The following is a 7,958-nucleotide window of genomic DNA, read 5'->3' as shown; positions in this document are numbered from 1 at the left end:
CCTGTCTTATTTTTCTTCTTCCTATGTGTATAGGTCAAAGCTTTTTTATGAATTACAGAATACCTCTATATAGAGGAGTGTCTGGAAGAAAGGGGATTTTTTTTAGTTTGGATGCTTCTTTCAGTTTCTGGTGTGCAAGTTAAGCAAACATGCAGTCATCATATGTGAAATAGATATCCTCCATCTGTAAACTCAATTCAACTAAGCCAGGTTCAATTCATTTAACATTTGGTTAACAATCAACTCTCCAGTGCTTAGTATGGACATGACTCACTTTGGACTTGTGAAATTTGTCAGCACACAGTTTCTAGAGTTTCAAAAAAATATTTAAAACTTTGGGGCTTTAGTAGATGTCCTGTCAAGATCTCACCAAGAGCTAAAGATATGACTTTACACAAAGTCATAAAAAACTTTACAAAGACATCTAGTAATCTGCAGGCTTCTCTTTCCTCAGATGAGACCTGTGATCTGTCTGAAACAATAGGCAAAAATAAAATCTGTAAATCACAACGCCACTGGTCACTAATAAGTACCTTAATGTTGGGCTCAAGTGTGCAACATGTTCTCCATCGTCTGTAAAGAAAAGCACTCCTAAGAAAGAATCTCATTTGAACAGTGAAGCATGGCGACAGTAACATCACTGTTAAGGTATGCCATAGTGCCTCTAGACCTGAAAGAACCAGGACTCCTAGGGCGGTGGGACAGCAAACTTTACTAATATGTTGCTAAATCACCACACATTAATGTGCTGCCAAAATGTGATTTTTTTCAAGAACACAAGTACACCCTGTATCTTAGAGACAGTAGCTGGTTGGTAAAGTTCTGAACTTACAACCAAGATGCTACCTCTGTCTCTGCCTATGTAACTGTCTTCTGCACTCATTAATGGACTTTTTTAGAAAAGAATATCTGGCTTCACCATAACAAAACTCAGGAGATTTTGAAAGCTATGTTTTACAGATGTTTTAAATATAAGAAAACCAAAAAAAAATGTTATAAGACTTATTTATTGCTTGAATACTAGCAAAATTATATCTTTAAACTGAGTAATCCCTTTTCTTAAGGCAGCCCACAACCAACAACAGCTTCCCACTTCACTGCATGAATGAGAGTTTCCGGTTAGAGTTTTGGGAGAAACATGATAATGCTGTTATAGTTTTTAGAAATTAAAGATACACTTCATATTATCTTGAAAATGTAGCACAAACTAAATGAATTAAAGGTGTATTGTGTCATTCCAGCTGCTGTTCTACCACAAAAATGCTATTTCTGGCTGACCAGGTTATATTTCTTATTTTATATAATTGACCAAGGTGGAAGGCCAGTTTTAAGTAACAACTTAAAAAAAATGTGGAAATTGTCCAAATTGCTCAACTTGGGACTCCAAATTTGAAGTGTTTGTGTGAAATTTGTGACACAAGCTTAGATTTCATATCTCTTAAATGGCATGTGAACACAGGAGCTGTCAGTCTTTATTATAAAAAAAAGCAATCCAAAGCTATTTACTTACTCCCAGTCTTTTTTTCACCCGAACCTACAGTTCTTTGAGAAGAGAAGCAGGGAATGCCCCAAAAATAAAATAAAGTTATATAAAGAAAAAGTATAACATATTTTCTCTTCAAAGAAGCTGAACAAAGATGTCCAGACACACTCCAGAAATAGCTTTTCCTTACCAACACCATTACAAATAATTTACAAATACTGTAAGTCCTCATATTGAGACCTTTTACAATTCAACATTAAGCAGAAATATGGTGGTTAAGCACTTATTGTGATTGTACCAGAGCAGGAGGCACCTGAAGGCTGATGTGCCCTTATAAGCAAATTATACATTTGCATCATCCATAAAAGTTAACAATTATTTAACACTAGGGAGTTCACCCCCTGTTCGCTTTGCTTGCCAACCCCCCCGGCCTGTGCTATGCGCCAGCCACTTTACGTCTCTGCCGCTCGCGTTGTGAAGAGGGAGCTGAATGCACCCCAAGGAGACGCGGTCACTCCTACAATGGTGATACAATGGGAAAGAAATACAGTTTTTTTACCTTCTCTTTGCTTGAACAGCTGCTGGCTTGCTGCTGCTGCTGTGCCGCGTGATCTGCATCTCGTGTGGCGCTTCAAACATTTAAAAGCCTGTACAGCAGCTGTCCTACTCTTTGTCTTTTATTTCTGGCCCTGGGCGTGGTTAAATCTCTTGGCACAAAGTCTCATCTCACGGGACGCGAGTTCCTGATACTTTTTACTTTATAATTTAAAAATGGAATAAGAATCTGAAAATCTAACAACATCACATTAATGTTCGATAGATTCTAAAAAGAATGATACCAAACATATATATGTTGGTTTTAAAATAAGCCAGATTTAAAGTGCAACAAAAAAGTGACGTAAAATCGTTGCACATAACCGTTGCACTTTTAGGCTTAGGATTTTATATATAGAGAGTAGATATAGAATACACTCAATTTTGGAACTCTACAAATATTTTTATTTGTAACTTTTGAAGAGCTGTGCTTCAAATATAACCTTTCATCAAAACATATCTTTTACTATAGCAGTGGTTCTCAAACTTCTTTAGAATTTCTTACGTGGTGGTCCCTTTAAAAATTGTTTGATGGCTTGCGGACCCTTTTATTAAAAATTAAAAAATCAATATTATTTCAAGAAAATTGGGGGCGCCAAATACTTTGCACAAGGGTGCCACATACCCACTGCGCGGCACTGCATAGGTACAGGCTGCTGTGTATAAAACATTTTTTGACAAACAATTATTTACTCAGAAAATATTACGTACATCTTAGTTATTAAATTTAAGTTAAAATTTTAATGGGATGGATGTATCTGTTTTGCCTTAACCAGTTCTTCTATGTTTGGCTTTGTTTTGGCCAGTGCAACTCTCATATCATTTGTCGCGTCTAATCTGTTTCAAGATTTTGTTTTGATAGTAAGTAGTGTGGAAAAAGCCGTCTCACACTAATAGGTGGTTGCGAATGGAATCAGCACTCTTAGAGCCATCTTTGCAACATCGGGATAGGACTGTGCCATTTCAATCCAAAAATCACTGCAACACATTTCACGGAAAACAAGTTTTGAACCTCCATCATTTATCAAATCAATAAACTGTTCTTGAATTAAATTGTCCACCGAAGGCAGGTCACTAATGGAGAGTACAAATGGGTTATTGATAAATCATTGGTATTTTTCAAATTCTCGTAGGTCAAGAAAATAGTGAGAAATTTCATTGCTAAGAATTGATACGTGCTGTTTCATCACCTCAAGGATATCGTCATCGACGTTAAGCTCATTTTCATCAATATATGTGTTCAGCTGTGGAAATGGGGCAAAGTTCCTATTCTCTAACTTTCCATGCCATAGTTTGAGCTTCATTTTGAAAGCTGTCAGTTTTTCATGACAATGGAGCATTATGTTATCTTTTCCTTGCAGCACCAGGTTGATAGAATTCACAGATTCAAATATGTCGACCAAAAATGACAGGGATATAAGAAAACGGACATCAGAGAATTTTGCATACATGTCTGGTTTAGCATCTTGCAAAAAGTGCTGAATTTCATCACGTAGTATGAAAACTCTCTTTAAAACTTTCCCTTTGGAAAGCCACCTCACGTGTGAGTGCAACAAGAGTGTTTCAAATTCTGAATCGCTTTCTTTGCATAACTCAGAAAACAAACAAGAGTTAAGTGTGTTAGATTTAATGAAGTTCACTGCTGTAATCACTTGATTCAGAACATTTTTCAACTCATCATGCATGGTTTTCACCATTAAGGCTTGGCGATGAATAGTACAGTGTGTACCAATAATGTCTGGGAATTTTTGCTTAACCAAAGTTTGAAACCCAGAACGGCAACCAAGCATTGTTGGAGCGCCGCCAGTACACACGCCAATGACATGTTCCCATTTGATAGCATGCGCCTCAAGGAATCTGTCCACTTTATCAAATATTTCTTTTGCAATTGTTCTGGTGCTGAGAGTTTCACAGAACAAAAATCATCTTCCAGGTGTTTGTCATATACATATCGTACATAGACGCAAAGTTGTGCTAAGTTGGCGACATCCGTCGTTTCATCAAGTTGGATTGCAAAGAAGTTGAAAATTGAATTCTGAATCTTTGACACCAACTGCGACAGTATGTTATCAGACATCTCCACTGTTTGCCTCCTTACAGTATCGTTTGACTGGGAAACATGCTTTAGCTTCTCAAGTTCAGAACTTCCCAGCACATTAGATATGATATTTTTGCAGCAAGGTAATATCAACTTTTCTCCGACACTGTGGGGTTTTTGGCGAGAGCTATTTTCCTTGAAACCTCATAGGAGGCTTTCAGACCAGCCTTAATGCTCTGCGAAAAGATTACTGTGTCATCAATCTTGGAGTTGTGCAGTTGTTCGGCTTGGCATTTAAAGAAGTCGACATCTTTGTTTATTGAGCTGGGATGCTTCATTTCAAAGTGTCTCTTTAACTTGCTGGGTTTTAGAGGAGTGGATGCCAACACCTCAGAACACAAAACACAATGTGATTTCTCTTCCCCCTTCGACTTTATTACAGTAAAACCAAATTTGAAATATGAAATGTCATATATCATTATCTTTTTTGGAGGCATTGTAAATCTGAAAAAAAAATGATAAAAATAAAATTTTAATTATAAATTAGTAATTTATAAAAAAACTTTATACATGTTCCAAGTGCTGGATATGGAATTATTTTCAATAAATTTACAGTGGTAAAATATCTATTAAACAGTGGCGTGTGGTGTCTTTTCTCATAGGGGACTAGGTTCAAAGACACCTTTTTTTTTCAAGGGTCAAAATTTCTAGAAATTGAATAAGCATAGGGCTATACGTATTGTAAGAAAATAAATAAATACATGTTTTTCCAAAAAGTTATTGCAGATAGGTGTAAATAAGAATTTTCGCGGCTCACCTTGGCTTTGTGAAAATTCACAAAATATCATAAAATCCACCATAATGCCAAACTTCCTTTTCCATGTGGAACTGACCGCAAGGCCAACAATATAGTTTGTTTGTTGATTTGCATGCAGTTAACCATTTTATAGTCCGTTTTTGAAATTACGACTGTAAGACTTAATTTTTGTCTTAATAAAAATGCTTGGAGTCGGCCTACTGTTAGTAATAATTTGTTTTTCTTGAAAACTGAGACGTCCAAATGATAAAATGAATAATTGGTCGAGAATACAACACTGAGACGGCTGATCTCAGTGGCGGAACAACAAATTTTTGGCCCCCGCAAATATAATTTCGGGCCCCCAGGAGAAACCAACTTATATTTAGTAATATTTTTTTTTCAATACAGTAATCCCTCGCTACTTCGCGGTTCACTTTTCGCGGATTCACGACTTCGCGGATTTTTAAATACAAGTGATTGCCCGCCTATCGCGGAAGTTATGTTCCAGACCCATCAGCAACAGGAGAAAATCCGCGATATAGAAAGACCATATAAATAAACATTTTTTTAGTTTAAGCCTTAAAATACCCATCCCACATGCTTTAAACACATGTAAACTTATAAAACACACTTTGTTAACACATATGATATGTGGATGTCGGGCTAAGGATATGAGTAACATCTCACTATTATAAAACATTTTAACTTCACGCAAGACAAGACAGTGAGACAGGAAAATTGGTGATGTACACCTAAAAGCCTGATTGTACAGGCTTTTAAATTATTGACACGCAGAGCGACAAGCAGCACAAAGCCAGCACAAAGTCCACTTCTCCTTAGCGTTCATTCAGCTCCCCACCCCCTTGACAATGCGAACTGCGCTTCCGGGGAGGGGGGGTTTGAGCGAAGGTGCGTTCAGCTCTCACACACCCACACACACACACACACACACACACACACACACACACACTCCTCGAGCAGAGAGACAAGCAGGCATTTTGGCAGAAGCAGCACAAAGTCCATTTCTGCTCAGCGTGAGTTCAGCTGCCCCCCTTCACAAAGCGAGTGCAGACACATTGACATCTGATCGCTGCGTGCAGGCAGTGTGCAGTGTTAGTCTGAGGTGTTTAAGAATGTAGAAAGTGTTTAAGAGCATAGGAAGTGTTTATAAGAGTGTGGGAAAGGTTAACAAGAGAGTGAGAAAGGTTTATAAGAGTGTGGGAAGGGTTTATAAAGCCTTAAAATATGTATAAATAATAAAATAAATATAGGTCGCTACTTCGCGGATTTCACCTATCGCGGGGGGGGGGGGGGGGGGGGGGGGGGGGCTCTGGAACGTAACCCCCGCGATAGGTGAGGGATTACTGTATAACAATAATTCCGGGCGGCACGGTGGCTCAGTGGGTAGCGCTGCTGCCTCACAGTTGGGAGACCTGGGGACCTGGGTTCGTTTCCCAGGTCCTCCCTGCGTGCAGTTTGCATGTTCTCCCCGTGTCTGCGTGGGTTTCTTCCGGGCGCTCCGGTTTCCTCCCACAGTCCAAAGACATGCAGGTTAGGTGGATTGGCGATTCTAAATTGGCCCTAGTGTGTGCTTGGTGTGTGGGTGTGTGTTTGTGTGTGTCCTGCGGTGGGTTGGCACCCTGCCCGGGATTGGTTCCTGCCTTGTGCCCTGTGTTGGCTGGGATTGGCTCCAGCAGACCCCCGTGACCCTGTGTTCGGATTCAGCGGGTTGGAAAATGGATGGATGGATGGACAATAATTCCATAAGAAATAGAAAATAATCACACACAAAAAATGTTATATAGAATATCTCCTATATACAATTGTAATTAATAACTATATACTTTTTTCAATAATGATTTATTTACTCGTAAAATAATTCAATGAAAAAACTAGATGGTACTGCATATCTTCGTTAAAATATTCTGCACGAGTGAAAACAAATCCCATTCTCAACATATAGAAGTAATGTAATGAATAATAATTTTACATGTTTGATAAACAAAGAGAATAAAAATATAAGACAAAGCAAAAAAAATTTCAAACTTACTGCAGGGATGTGCTGATGGACAGTTGTCGATCCCTTGCTTTGATGGTTGAGAGTCGTTGCATTGATGTTGCAGGGCTGCGCCGATGGATAGTTGAGAGTCGCTGTGTTGATGTTTTCTTCCGTCCGTAATGGTGGACCTTCCGAGGAGGACTCTGTTTGTTCTGCCTTTCTGGTCCAGTATTTATACTCATTTGAGCGATGTGTGCTGAATTTCGTGGCACGTGTTAATTTTTGTGACTCGTGTTATTTTTGACCTTCTTTCACCCTCAGACGATGTCATTTGCGGGTGTGTCGAGTCGAGTTTTGAGGGCCTCTCGTCTACGTCATAGCTTGTCGGTTCGGTTTTGGGCATTCGTGTTTGGCGTGACCTCACGACCTTTGCTTGTCACAGCTGTTTTTGGACGCTCGTGTTGCTGTCACAGCTGACTTTGTACGGCGCGTCACACTGTCCTTTCATCCTTCCTTCTTCTCAGCTGATTTTGTACGGCGCGTGGCCTACGTCATAATTCATTGATCCAAATCGAGGGCCTCTCGCAATGCGTTGGTCTCGCTCATGTTAACTGTGACCCCTCGTCCTTCGGCTGGTTTTTATATTGTTTTACATTGTTGCTCGACGTTTACTTTGTTGCTCGATGTCTACTTTGTTGCGTTCCGTGTTTTACTGCCACATTACCAAGGTGTTTAGTATTTAGAATTGCCAAAAACCTCGTATTACTCCGGTGAATGCAAATCAGCAACTAGCTAAACTTTATCATCTAACTAAAGAAGAAGACCATTTAAAAAACATTTTAAACACTGGAACTTATTTCCTTGTTAGATCTGCTTTTGAATCGGGTACGTTTGTATATTCTTTTGCATTGTGAGTAGATTTTTGAAATAACAAAAATGAAACACATATTGATGTTTTAATCCATATTTGTCAATTCCATCTGTGTGGGGGGATTCTGACTTGATGCAATGGATGTGGAAACTTATTTTTTACCTCTTCTAGATT

At 38.9% G+C, this 7,958-nt stretch overlaps 1 pseudogene; it reads right to left on the bottom strand.

Annotated features, from left to right (window-relative positions):
- Window positions 1–3,183: 3,183 nt before the first annotated feature.
- Window positions 3,184–7,155, bottom strand: LOC114649391 (zinc finger BED domain-containing protein 5-like; annotated as a pseudogene).
- Window positions 7,156–7,958: the final 803 nt, after the last annotated feature.

Source organism: Erpetoichthys calabaricus, chromosome 3 (assembly GCF_900747795.2).
Source record: "Erpetoichthys calabaricus chromosome 3, fErpCal1.3, whole genome shotgun sequence".
Taxonomy (NCBI): Eukaryota; Metazoa; Chordata; class Cladistia; order Polypteriformes; family Polypteridae; genus Erpetoichthys; species Erpetoichthys calabaricus.
Note: the sequence above shows the minus strand (reverse complement) of the source record. Positions and strands in the feature narration are given on the sequence as shown.